This window comes from Schistocerca gregaria, chromosome 6, assembly GCF_023897955.1.
Source record: "Schistocerca gregaria isolate iqSchGreg1 chromosome 6, iqSchGreg1.2, whole genome shotgun sequence".
In the NCBI taxonomy this organism is placed as follows: Eukaryota; Metazoa; Arthropoda; class Insecta; order Orthoptera; family Acrididae; genus Schistocerca; species Schistocerca gregaria.
This window is the reverse complement of record NC_064925.1, coordinates 81,030,353-81,043,066: the sequence shown is the minus strand read 5'-3', so window position 1 is coordinate 81,043,066 and position 12,714 is coordinate 81,030,353. Positions and strand designations below refer to the sequence as shown.

At 37.5% G+C, this 12,714-nt stretch overlaps 1 protein-coding gene across 1 annotated transcript in view; it reads right to left on the bottom strand.

Moving 5' to 3' along the window:
* The window catches only part of LOC126278289 (solute carrier family 22 member 16-like), a 224,849-nt gene that overhangs the window by 38,736 nt on the left and 173,399 nt on the right, over positions 1 to 12,714 (bottom strand). The gene's annotated exons all lie outside the window — the stretch shown is intronic.

Here is a 12,714-nt window from a genome sequence, read left to right as displayed (position 1 = left end):
CGCTCAAATTTGCTTCTTTTGGTAGAGGCTCAGCCTTTAATTTCTTCTTAGGAAGTTAATAGTAAAAGCATCATAACTCGTCTCCAGTAACAGCATTGTATAGGAATGCCCAATGATTGACCTGATGATGTCCAAGCAAAACCACAATAATTGTCACTCCTTGATTGTTGTTGTTCCAAATTAGGGCATTCAGTACCCCTACACCAGACTTCTGAATGTTTCCTGTTGAATGCAAATGTTGCATGATGGTCAAATGGTAATCCATCACTTATATCAGTAGTCAAGACTTCCTAAGTGTGGAAAATCATTCATACCAGAATGATCTTTGTTGAAACAAGAATATCTTTTCCTAGTGTATTTTTCTCAAAAGCACTCACTACAAACATAGTTCAAATCTTTCGAGCTGCTTCCTCTGTATTCACCTCTGCATTATACCAAAAGTAAATATTGTGTTGCACCTTTTTCCACTTGGGACCCAATATTACAATGCTTAACCATAGTTCAGGATTTTCAAGTATGCAAAATACGATGCTTAACTGCTAGATGATACCTAGAACTTCAAATTCGAAAATGATAGATGATACATACAGTGACAGTGTTGTGTTGCAGTCGCCTGGGTGGTGCCCATTTTCATGTGGTAGGTGGCACCTGACTGGTGGCCGGTAGCCACTGCAGCATGAAGAAATGTTTGAGCATAAGATTTTATGATGGCAACACAGCTGCAAGCTGTCCTGCAGAATTGTTTCTGGAAGTATTTGTTATGTGAAGTGAATTATCTTCTATATTCAGTTAGACTTATAACCTTAGACGAGGGCTGAAACATGGTAAAAGGAAAAAGGAGATACGGGTGGAGGCGAACACACGACTGTAAGTTTAGAATACTTGATGATTACCACTAGACCACGGGCTCACACAACATAACAATGTTTTTGAAGTAGACAATGCTTCCTCCTGACACTTTCACATCTTACAGTGTTGCCAGATTGTGCAGATGGCCTGACTTAGCATTGTCAGGGAATGAATGACTCAGAGTTAACCTCTATGGCAGCTGGCTGGCAGTCAGTTTTTATGTCTAAGACTGTACATGAAAAAATGCTGTGAGTAATTACAAACTTCTGGGCTAAAATCACCAGACTGCATCATTCTTCCAGTTTCCTAATGGTTGTTCCCCTTGTGGAGTAATCCAAATCTTCTCTCTAGTCCATGTTGTAATGAAGAATATCACCACAGTGCACATTAACTGCAAGTTGCTTGACACACACTGTTTTTTCTGGTTCCTTCAGTTGTCTCAGGTTGTGGAGACAGCCCTATAGTCACACTACCACACCACTGATGTCCAGCTTTCTGTGCACCACTTGGAGACCTCTGGCAACATGCTCCCATACTTTCATTCATTTCCACTCAGTAGGTAATAGTTATGTTACTTTATCTACCTTGTCCTTAAGTTTTACAGAGCAGTGTATTTATGCAGAAAGTTGCAAGGTAGTAGAAAATATTGGAATATCGCCTATCTTGAATGTAATGATTTGGGGCACCAAAAAACAGAAACACAAGAGAAAATATGTTTTCAGTATAATTCTAGATGCAGTTGTAGGAAATTTAACTATAAGGTATGCAGCCATAGGCAACATGATGGAAACATTTCATTTTGTATGGAACCACATATGCCTAGAACATGTACAAAACATGGCAAGTTTGTACAGCATAGACCTCAGTCTGCATGATTTGAAAGAAGAAATTTTGCTTTTAAAGAAGATTCATGCAGCTAATTTTGAGTCTGAGCCACTTCCTCCTCTGTGCCTTTCAGTGCTCTCCGTTAGTGCAGTTTAATAACATATTTCGAAATATAATGGTAGCCACAGAAATTTCTTACACTTTGCCTCTTTACTGTTTCCACAGCAGAGTGGCCATTCAGGGTTGCTGCAAGGGTTAGCAACGTTTTAGGCAAGAGGAGGTTGTTGGATTAGGTATGATTGCAAAAGAATCAGAGTCAGACCATTCATTAGATTATACTTTGATTATAAAAGTGATCACATCTATCAAAGCTAGGAAGTGTTAAATGTATAAAAACTATGAGCATTAAAAAGTCACTAAAAAGCATTGTTTGATTTCTCTGAATCAAAATTTTCTGACTTTATCCAAAAAATGAAGTTCAAACCTAAAAATTTTGAGAAGGGGCACAAGGGGAGAATGTACTTCAAGCTATTCAACAAGCAGAAGTCCTGTTCAGTGAGGCCATGGCCTGGTGCAGTACGAGCAAGATGAAACATAATGAAGACAACACAGAAGGTGATATGCAGCCTATCTGATACTGGAGCACTGGGTGACTCAGCAACTGTCAAGCTTTCAGGCTTTTCATTGATACCAAGTTAACTTCACAACAGCATGCTAAATACATATGCTCCAAACTCTCATGGGTCCCATACTTCTTGAGGAAACTAAAAAGTGTTATACCACACCAGTACTCATTAATGATACACTATGCAATGTTCCACAGCTACATCAGCTATAGGCTGTTACTGCAGGGTCATTCTGTAGGCTGAAGAATGTGCTTTTATTACAAAAGAACCGACCTAGATCATTTTCAGCCAATACACTTACAACTGCCTTGTTCACGGGAAGGCAAATAATGACACATACAGAAAGATAAATGAAGTTCATCAATACAGCATATTGTGCTCGCATATTGTGCATATTGTGCATGGCCTCACGTCGATCTGTTGTAGAATTTTAGAACATGTTTTTTGCTCACATATCATGTTGTTTTTGGAAACCCAGAATCTACTCTGTAGGAGTCAACATGGATTCCGGAAACAGCGATCGTGTGAGACCCAACTCGCTTCACCAATACAGCAATACAACTGGAATACACCATAAGGACAGTATACGTGGATTAAATAAAACACAGAACAGCTTCCCATTGGTGGCCATAAATTAAAAAAACTCTACCTAAGGATATTCAACCATTACTAGTTGAACAATTTAGGACTAAAATTTTGTATATAGTAAACGGGCAACCCTTGTACAGTATAGAAAATACTTTGCAGGTGACAGAACAGTTTCTACCTGAGTTGCAACTCAGTGTCAATGAAAACAGTAGAATCTCTGCCATCTTACGACATACTTTTCTTATTATGATATTGTATATCGTAATCTATCTCTTAAATATCAAACTGCAATTTTTTAATAATTTTAATGTGGTAATATTATTGTAAAATTGACGTTGTCTGTCCAGTCATGGGTGCTGAATGACAAAGAACTGGCAATAAAGGTAGTAGAGTAATAACCATGGAAAAAATGGCTGACATTGAAATAAGTGTCCAAGGAATAGGAAAGCAACTGGAATCACTCAACAGAGGAAAGTCCACTGGACCTCATGGGATACCAATTCAGTTCTACATAGAGTACGTGAAAGAACTTGCCCCGCTTCTAACAGCCGTGTACTGCAAGTCTCTAGAGGAACGAAAGGTTCCAAATGATTGGAAAAGAGCACAGGTAGTCCCAGTCTTCAAGAAGGGTCGTCGAGCAGATGCACAAAACTATAGACCTATATCTCTAACGTCAATCTGTCGTAGAATTTTAGAACATGTTTTTTGCTCACGTATCATGTTGTTTTTGGAAACCCAGAATCTACTCTGTAGGAGTCAACATGGATTCCGGAAACAGCGATCGTGTGAGACCCAACTCGCTTTATTTGTTCATTAGACCCAGAAAATATTAGATACAGGCTCCCAGGTAGATGCTATTTTCCTTGACTTCCAGAAGGTCTTCGATACAGTTCCGCACTGTCGCCTGATAAACAAAGTAAGAGCCTATGGAATATCAGACCAGCTGTGTGACTGGATTGAAGAGTTTTTAGCAAACAGAACACAGCATGTTGTTATCAATGCAGAGACATCTACAGACGTTTAAGTAACATCTGGCATCCCACAGGGGAGTGTTATGGGACCATTGCTTTTCACAATATATATAAATGACCTAGTAGATAGTGTCGGAAGTTCCATGCGGCTTTTCGCGGATGATGCTGTAGTATACAGAGAAGTTGCAGCAATAGAAAATTGTAGCAAAATGCAGGAAGATCTGCAGCAGATAGACACTTGGTGCAGGGAGTGGCAACTGACCCTTAACATAGACAAATGTAATGTATTGCGAATACATAGAAAGAAGGATCCTTTATTGTATGATTATATGATAGTGGAACAAAAACTGGTAGCAGTTACTTCTGTAAAATATCTGGGAGTATGCGTACAGAACGATTTGAAGTGGAATGATCATATAAAATTAATTGTGGCAAGGCAGGTACCAGGTTGAGATTCATTGGGAGAGTCCTTAGAAAATATAGTCTTTCAACAAAGGAGGTGGCTTACAAAACACTCGTTCGACCTATACTTGAGTATTGCTCATCAGTGTGGGAATTGTACCAGATCGGGTTGACGGAGGAGATAGAGAAGATCCAAAGAAGAATGGCACTTTTCGTCACAGGGTTATTTGGTAACCATGATAGCGTTACGGAGATGTTTAGAAAACACAAGTGGCAGACTCTGCAAGACAGACGCTCTGCATCGCAGTGTAGCTTGCTCACCAGGTTTCGAGAGGGGGTGTTTTTGGATGAAGTATCAAATATATTGCTTCCCCCTACTTATACCTCCCGAGGAGATCAAGAATGTAAAATTAGAGAGATTTGAGCACGCACGGAGGCTTTCTGACAGTCGTTCTTCCCGCGAACCATACGCGACTGGAACAGAAAATGGAGGTAATGATAGTGGCACGTAAAGTGTCCTCCGCCACACATTGTTGGGTGGCTTGCATAGTATAAATGTAAATGTAAATGTAGATGTAGATGTAGATGTAGAAAGAGTAGAACATATAGTAGCTGTATTATAGTTTGGAGCGCAATGAAGATCAAAGAGAAATTTCACTCAGTTATGTTTCTACGGAAATTGAAAGCAATTTTGAAAAAAAAAAAAAAAAAAAAAAAAAGAAAAAAAAAAGAACTGAAATTTTATCAATTGGGGAAAGCTAATATGAACATCAAACAAAGAAATTAAAATGTTACTTTCAACATCTAATCAAACCTTAAATAAAAAATAAAAAAAAAACTGAAATTTTATCAATTGGGGAAAGCTAATATGAACATCAAACAAAGAAATTACAAGGTTCGTTTCAACATCTAATCAAACCTTAATGTATTTGCAGTGAAAACGGGCCTCAGTTCAAATCAAAAAGATGGAAAAACTTTGTAGACAAACAAGGCATCCTTCAGATATGGATACTGAATTACAAACCCACAATGAATCATGTGGTGTGAACATTGCAGGAATTAAGCCATATATTTTCAACATATTGTGGACAGTAACATCAAGTGGGGTTGAATATAGTGGAATAATTTGAAACCATTTGATTCGATGACAGCCCTGCACCTGCTATCCGGACGTCTGAGTTACAGCTCTCATACAAGATAAGCAATTTAAGTAGTAATAAACTGTTTTTAACACTTTAAACTAATTTATTACATTGATTATAGTGCTCTTCAAGTGTACCATTAAAGGTTTTTGTCTTACTTGCGTATTTTCACAGTAATTATGTAAAGTTCGTTTTGTTTACACATCGCGGCCAGGCCGAACTTTTGAGCTTTCAGATTAAACTTCATACCGCAATTTTAAATGCATTTACTGATAGTTTAGTGTGCTAAATACATTTGCTGCCCCTTTATATCTGTAGAGTATCGTTATCTCTTAAGTAATTTCCAGTAATAAACTTCTGAACCACTGTTTACATTGTCGCGAGTAGGCCTAATTTTTATTACATGTATTTTCATTGTTTTCCGGTAACTTAATTGTCTTTCTGTCGCTAAAATCGATTTGTACCATGAGTGTAAAGTGCCTGACGTGACGTAGAATCGTTAGCTCTGGGGTCTGGTGTGATGGATGTAGTAACTTTTTTGATTGGGGCGATTGTAGTGATGTGGGAATTGGGAAAATGGGCGAGACTCGTCAGTGGTTCTGTAGGCTATGCAGTAGAGATGGAAACATTGTGGAACAGGAGGGGAAAATTGCTGCTCTTCAGGCTGAGTTAGATGAAGCTAGGCGAGAAATGGGCAGGTTAAGGGGGGAGAAGGGTAAACAGGGGAGGGAAGTGGCAACAGGCATAAGGAACAGGCCAAGAAATTATTCTGGCAGCTTTGTTGTTAATGTACAAAATAGGTTTGACCTGTTGCCTCAGTCAGAAACTGATGAGCCTCTCACAGAAGTAGATGTAGACAGGTATCAACAAGCTTCCAGCAGCAAATTGAATAAGAATGTAGGGAAGTCTGCAAAGAGAAAGAAAGTCTTGTTGCTAGGTAGTTCGCATGTTAGGGGTGTGGGCCAACTTCTGCAGGATAAATTTGGGTCAGAATACCAGGTCACAAGCTTTTACAAACCTAGTGCTGGACTGGGGCAGGTTACAGAGGATTTAGGTTCACTATGTAGAGGCTTTACTAAGGAAGATACCGTGGTTATTGTGGGTGGGCCGGGCAACAGTATTGACAGAGATCTGGGGTACAGCATAGTGTGTGACCTGGCAAAGATTCCATCAACATTGAGTCATACCAGTGTTGGGTTTGTGTTGGTTCTGGAGCGCCACGACCGACCTCATTTGAGCTCTTCTCTCAGGAGAGTTAATTTGGAGTTGGAACAGCTACTTGGATCTGGTGCAGGGTCACACATTGGTGTGGTTCCTGTTGATTCACTCTGTAGGTGGGACTATACTAGACATGACCTACACCTCAACAAGAAAGGGAAGGGTAAACTGGCTGGGCTGATAGCAGTAAATTTAAAGGGGGAAGGAACTACATCTCATGGTGGAAACTCTTTTTTAGTGTAAGATCAGTGTCCAGTGGGAAACTCAGCCAGGCAAGTACTAAAGATGTTTAAAAAGTTCAAGATACTCACAAAAGTAAAGTGAAAAATAATGTTAGTATACTTCATCAAAATATTGGGCGACTGAAGAATAAAACTGATGAGCTTCTGCTTTGTTTAGAAGATATAGAAACTAAGAATGTAATAGATGTACTATGCCTGTCTGAGCATCACATTGTCAGTGATATGCAAAAGGTTAGCATCAATGGGTACAAATTAGTTGCACATGTAAGTAAAGATAATATGATGAGAGGAGGAGTTGCCTTATATGTCAAAAGCTTCCACAGTGTAAAAAATTTAGAAACTAAAAATTTTTGTGTAGAGCATCATATGAAAGCATGTGCCACTGAACTAAAACTAAATGATGGCACTTTCATAATTGTAACAGTGTATAGGTCCCCCTCAGGGAATTTCCAGCTATTTCTAGAAAACTTGGATGCTTTGTTGTGCTATCTGTCAGACAGGGGGAAGCAAATTATCATTTGTGGGGATTTCAATGTTGATTTCCTGAAAGAGTGTAATAGGAAGAATGACCTTGTAGTATTACTCAGTTCTTTAAATTTGAGCTCCGTCATTTATTTTCCTACTCGTATAACTGAAAACAGCAGGACGTTGATAGATAACTTTTTTATAGACCAAGGCAAGTTTAAGGACATAAATACTTATCCTGTTGAGAATGGTCTTTCAGATCATGGTGCACAGCTAGTTACAGTATATGACATAGCTCCATGCAGTATATCAAATCAGAATTTCAAAGCAGTGCGTTCAATTAACAATATAAATATTGCAAACTTTAGGGAAAGCCTACAGCAGCTAAACTGGGATGAAGTGAATAAGGAACCCGATGCAAACTTGAAATATAACTTATTTCACGATACATTTTTAAGGGTATTTGAGAATTGTTTTCCCAAGAAAATAGTTAAACATAATTCCAAGAAAACATATAAAAAACCTAGGCTAACTAAAGGAATAAGAATATCTTGCAACTGTAAAAGAGAACTGTATCTAACAGCAAGAGGGAGTACTGACCCCGAAATTGTTCAATATTACAAAAACTATTGTATGGTACTAAGAAAAGTTATTAAAAAGTCCAGAAGCATGTGTATCATGTCTGAGATCAGTAACTCTGATAATAAAATTAAAGCAATTTGGAATATTATTGAAAGGGAAACAGGGCAACCAAGAGCACAGGAAGACTGAATGACTACTGTACTAACAAACAACCAGAAATTGAAAATATTTTCAATGATTAATTTTTAAATGTTGTGGAGAAAATAGGATCTAGATCTTCACTAAAAGAGGCAAGCCTACTAATAGAAGAGGCCATACCTGTGCACTTTGAAACAACTGTATTTCCACCAACCTCTCCCTCTGAAATCAGTAAAATAATAAACTCACTGAAAAGTAAAAGCTCTTACGGAATTGATGGCATTTCCAGCAAGGTACTTAAAGCTTGTTCCCCACAGATAAGTAGGATTCTCAGCCACGTATGTAATAGCTCTTTGGAGCAGGGTGTTTTCCCCAATAGACTGAAATATGCCGTTGTAAAATCATTGCATAAAAAGGGGGATACATTGGATGTCAACAACTATCGCCCAATCTCTCTTCTGACAGCTCTAGCAAACATTTTTGAGAAAGTAAAGTATTCAAGAGTAGCCTCCCATAATTGTAAAAATAAAGTAGTAACAAAATGTCAGTTTGGTTTTCAGAAAGGCTTTTCAACAGAAAATGTTATATACGCTTTCACTGATCAAATATTAAATGCTCACATTGGTATTTTTTGTGATCTCTCAAAGGCCTTTCATTGTGTAAATCATGGAATTCTTTTAGATAAGCTAAATCATTAAGGTTTGAGGGGGGCAGTGCACAAATGGTTTATTTCATACTTAACTGGAAGAGTGCAAAAGTTGAAATAAGTGGTTCATGTAATGTTAAAACAACAGCTGATTCCTCAAACTGGGGGGGGGGGGGGGGGGCTATCAAATATGGGGTCCCACAGGGTTTGGTCTTAGGTCCTTTACTGTTCTTGATACACATTAAAGAATTACCATTCCACATTGATGAAGATGCAAAGTTAGTTCTTTGTGCTGATGATACAAGTATAGTAATAACATCCAAAACCAAGAACTAATGTAATTGTAAATGATGTTTTTCACAAAATTATTGAGTGGTTCTCAGCATACAGACTCTCTTTAAATTTTGACAAAACACAGTATATACAGTTCTGTACAATAAATGGCACAACTCCAGTAATAAATATAGACTTTGAACAGAAGTCTGTAGCTAAGGTAGAACTTTCAAAATTTTTAGGTGTGTCCATTGATGAGAGGTTAAAATGGAAGCAATACACTGATGGTCTGCTGAAATTTCTGAGTTCAGCTATGTATGCTACTAGGGTTATTGCAAATTTTGGTGATAAGAATCTCAGTAAATTAGCTTACTATGCCAACTTTCATTCATTGTTTTCGTATGGCATAATATTCTGGGGTAATTCATCGTTGATTAGAAAAGTATTCATTGCTCAAAAATGTGTAATCAGAATAATTGCTGGAGCCCACCCACAATCATCCTGCAGACAGCTATTTAAGGATCTAGGGATCCTCACAGTAACTTCAGAGCATACATATTCACTTATGAAATTTGTTGTTAATAATACAACCCAGTTCAAAAGTAATAGCAGTGTGCATAGCTATAACACCAGGAGAAAGGATGATCTTCACTATGCAGGGTTAACTCTGACTTTGGCACAGAAAGGGGCAAATTATGCTGCCACAAAAGTATTTGGTCACCTACTAAACAGCATCAAAAGCCTGACAGATAGCCAACCAACATTTAAAAATAAATTAAAAGAATTTCTAGATGACAACTCCTTCTACTCATTGGCTGAATTTTTAGATATAAATTAAGGCAGGGAAAAAAAAGAAAAGAAACAACTTAAACATTAGTGTCATGCAATATTTTGTGTAATGTAATATCTTGTACAGACATCTTTTATTAACCTGACACGTTCCACATCATTACGACGTGTCGTATTCATGATCTATGGAACAAGTATTAATCTAATCTAACTACTGGATTTCCTCCTTGCCAGGTGTTATTTGGAGAAGAGCCTGATATTTTTCAACAGCATGTAGAGTTCTGGAAAGTGCAGTGAAATTGTGAGACGAGCCAAGTAAAGCAGCAAAATGAATTAATGCAAAAAAAAAAAAAGAAAAAAGAAAACCAGACGTAACGGAACTGATTGTGTGTTATGTCGATAACTGGAGATTAGTAAAGACACACACAACATCAAAGAAAAATAAAAGGTACACTCCAATGCTGTTACAATCAAATATGTAGGCTCTGGGAAATCCTATGAACTATAACACCTAAAAAGTCTGAGATTACGTCCACACAGTGATGATGAATGGACATAAGAGAAGACACTGTTGATGATGGCACAATGTCAAAAAAGTTTGTTGTGGATACAGGGATTTAAGATCATTTAAATGCTTAAATTGGTTCTAGATGCGTCATAGACAGACATATTTATAGTGTAAGTTAAATGTATTAGAGATAAGGTACATATATGTAGGTCATAGGACAAGCAGTTTTATGTTGTGATAAAAATTATTTTATGTAAATGATGTCTGTAATTAATGTTCCAGTTTCAGAATATTGTAGGAAGAAAACTACTGCTCAGAATGATGTCAAATTTGATCATCATATTATTGCCAGAGGAGGAAATGTTATGGACAAAAAAAAAAAGAAGTAATGGAAGTTTTATCAATAGATGGCACTGTAAGTGTCTTAACATCAATGGGGGTCAGCTAAAATGAAAGATGAATTGCAGCACAACGGCTATGGTTCGAGTAGCACATTCCACCATCCATACTATTCAATGTGCATGACTGCACAAATTCAGCAGTCAACAGTCACATAGAAGAAGGTGTAATTAGATGAATGACGAACACTAGCTTCACTTAATGAATGTTTATTCAGTCCCTGCACATACAAGAGTGTAGAGCGAACTGCCTCCGGCCGTAACACATATGGTATATATGCAGTTACAGAACATTCCAGTACAATGATTCTTGATATTTGTGAATACTTCTAGAATGTCCACAAACCAAATACACAAATTAAAAATTTACAGTTCAGGTCAGTTTTGAACTCACAACCCTCCACACAACAGTCTAGAATCATAACCACTGCACCACAGTGAAAATGCTTCTTAGCTTCGTCTGTGACATTGCTCCCTCCTTAAGAGAACAGTGTCCTCCTAGTCTAGGAATGAGTCATCGGTCCTGCATACTCCGACTCCCGATGACTGACGTTCGCCCTGGCGGTGATCTTCTTAGAACTCCCTTTGCCACTATGCTCTTCATCACCTTTGTGCTTGTTGCCTGCTGCTGGAGTTTCGAATTTACCCTGGGTTGCAGGATCCTTATAGGTCTTCATTCGAAGGATGTGGACCATATCTCTGATCTTTCATCATCTTGTGTTGGGGTCGAAATCTTCTTGTGTCTGTTGCTGTCCATATTCTGGTGCTTACAGGGCCATCTATTGGTTAAATTTTCATTTAACTTTTTTTGTTCCATGACATTTCCCCCTGCATCAATAATTTGCTGTTCAGATTTGATGTCATTTTGAACAGTGGTCCTCTTTCTAGATCATTTTGAAACTGGACCTTGTATATGTGGGTTACAAACTTTTAAAAGCAGGTTACAATTATGCAAGCTTTTGGATCCAGTGGCTCCTTCGTTGGGCAGAAAGGTTCAAGGGGAAGGAAGAGGGATGAAGGAAAAGGATTGGAGAGGTATAGGAAAGGGGTAAATTTTGGGAAAGTCACCCAGACTACAGGTCAGGGGAGACTTACCAGATGGAATGAGAAGGAAACTTTCTTACTCTTATATTTTTTCATGTATAAATTTTAAATAAAGCCAGTAGTATGTTAACATGTGCTACTTATTAATGAGTATTATTAACATATATACAAAATCATGTTACTTAGCTTGTCTGGTACCATAACCAGTCACATAATATATTCAAATAGTTTACTAATTTTTGTTGTTGTTTTGATACAAAGACCTGTTTACTTCGTTACATACATGTAAGGCATATGTTTTGCTTACAACATTGCACAGATAAAGAAATAGCATGTTTACCATAGAATATAGCAATTACATAGTGATGTTTTGTTTAATTTGCTCCAAATTTTAAATTCTCTTAGTAAAATAATGAAGAAATATTTTGAGTTACTGGCGTACAAGTAACTTGCAGGTTGAGATATCAATATATGTAGAGCGTGTCTTCTGAATATTAAACAGAGAAGAATTACAGACTGGGTAGATGAATAGTTTGTGCATTTTTCACATTAAAGTACACACTAAGATTACAATGCTAGTGAGTCACAATTAGAATCAATCAACTCACACAAATATCTGAGATTTTTTTAAAAAGTAGCATGAATTATCACGGGTTTGTTTGGCTCTTGGAAGAGTGTTATGAAAATGCTGAGGATAGTTACCAATAATCCCATAAAAACCAACTCGTAAAGTTTCAAGAAACAGTATTAGGTGAAGAATCTAGAGATGTTCTTCAACTTCTTATGTATCACTCCTATAGCCACTACCTTCACAGTGTCATTTAAGCAGTCATTCCACCAGTACTCAATAAGAAATCCAAAAATGATTGAATGCAGAATACCCTCTACCACACACTACGCAGCAGTTATCATATTATGTATGTAGCTGTAGATGCAGAAGTGCAAGGCAGGGTAACTCCATTAACTTAAGTACCAATATGTGTACATATTTGCATAAGAAAAGATAAT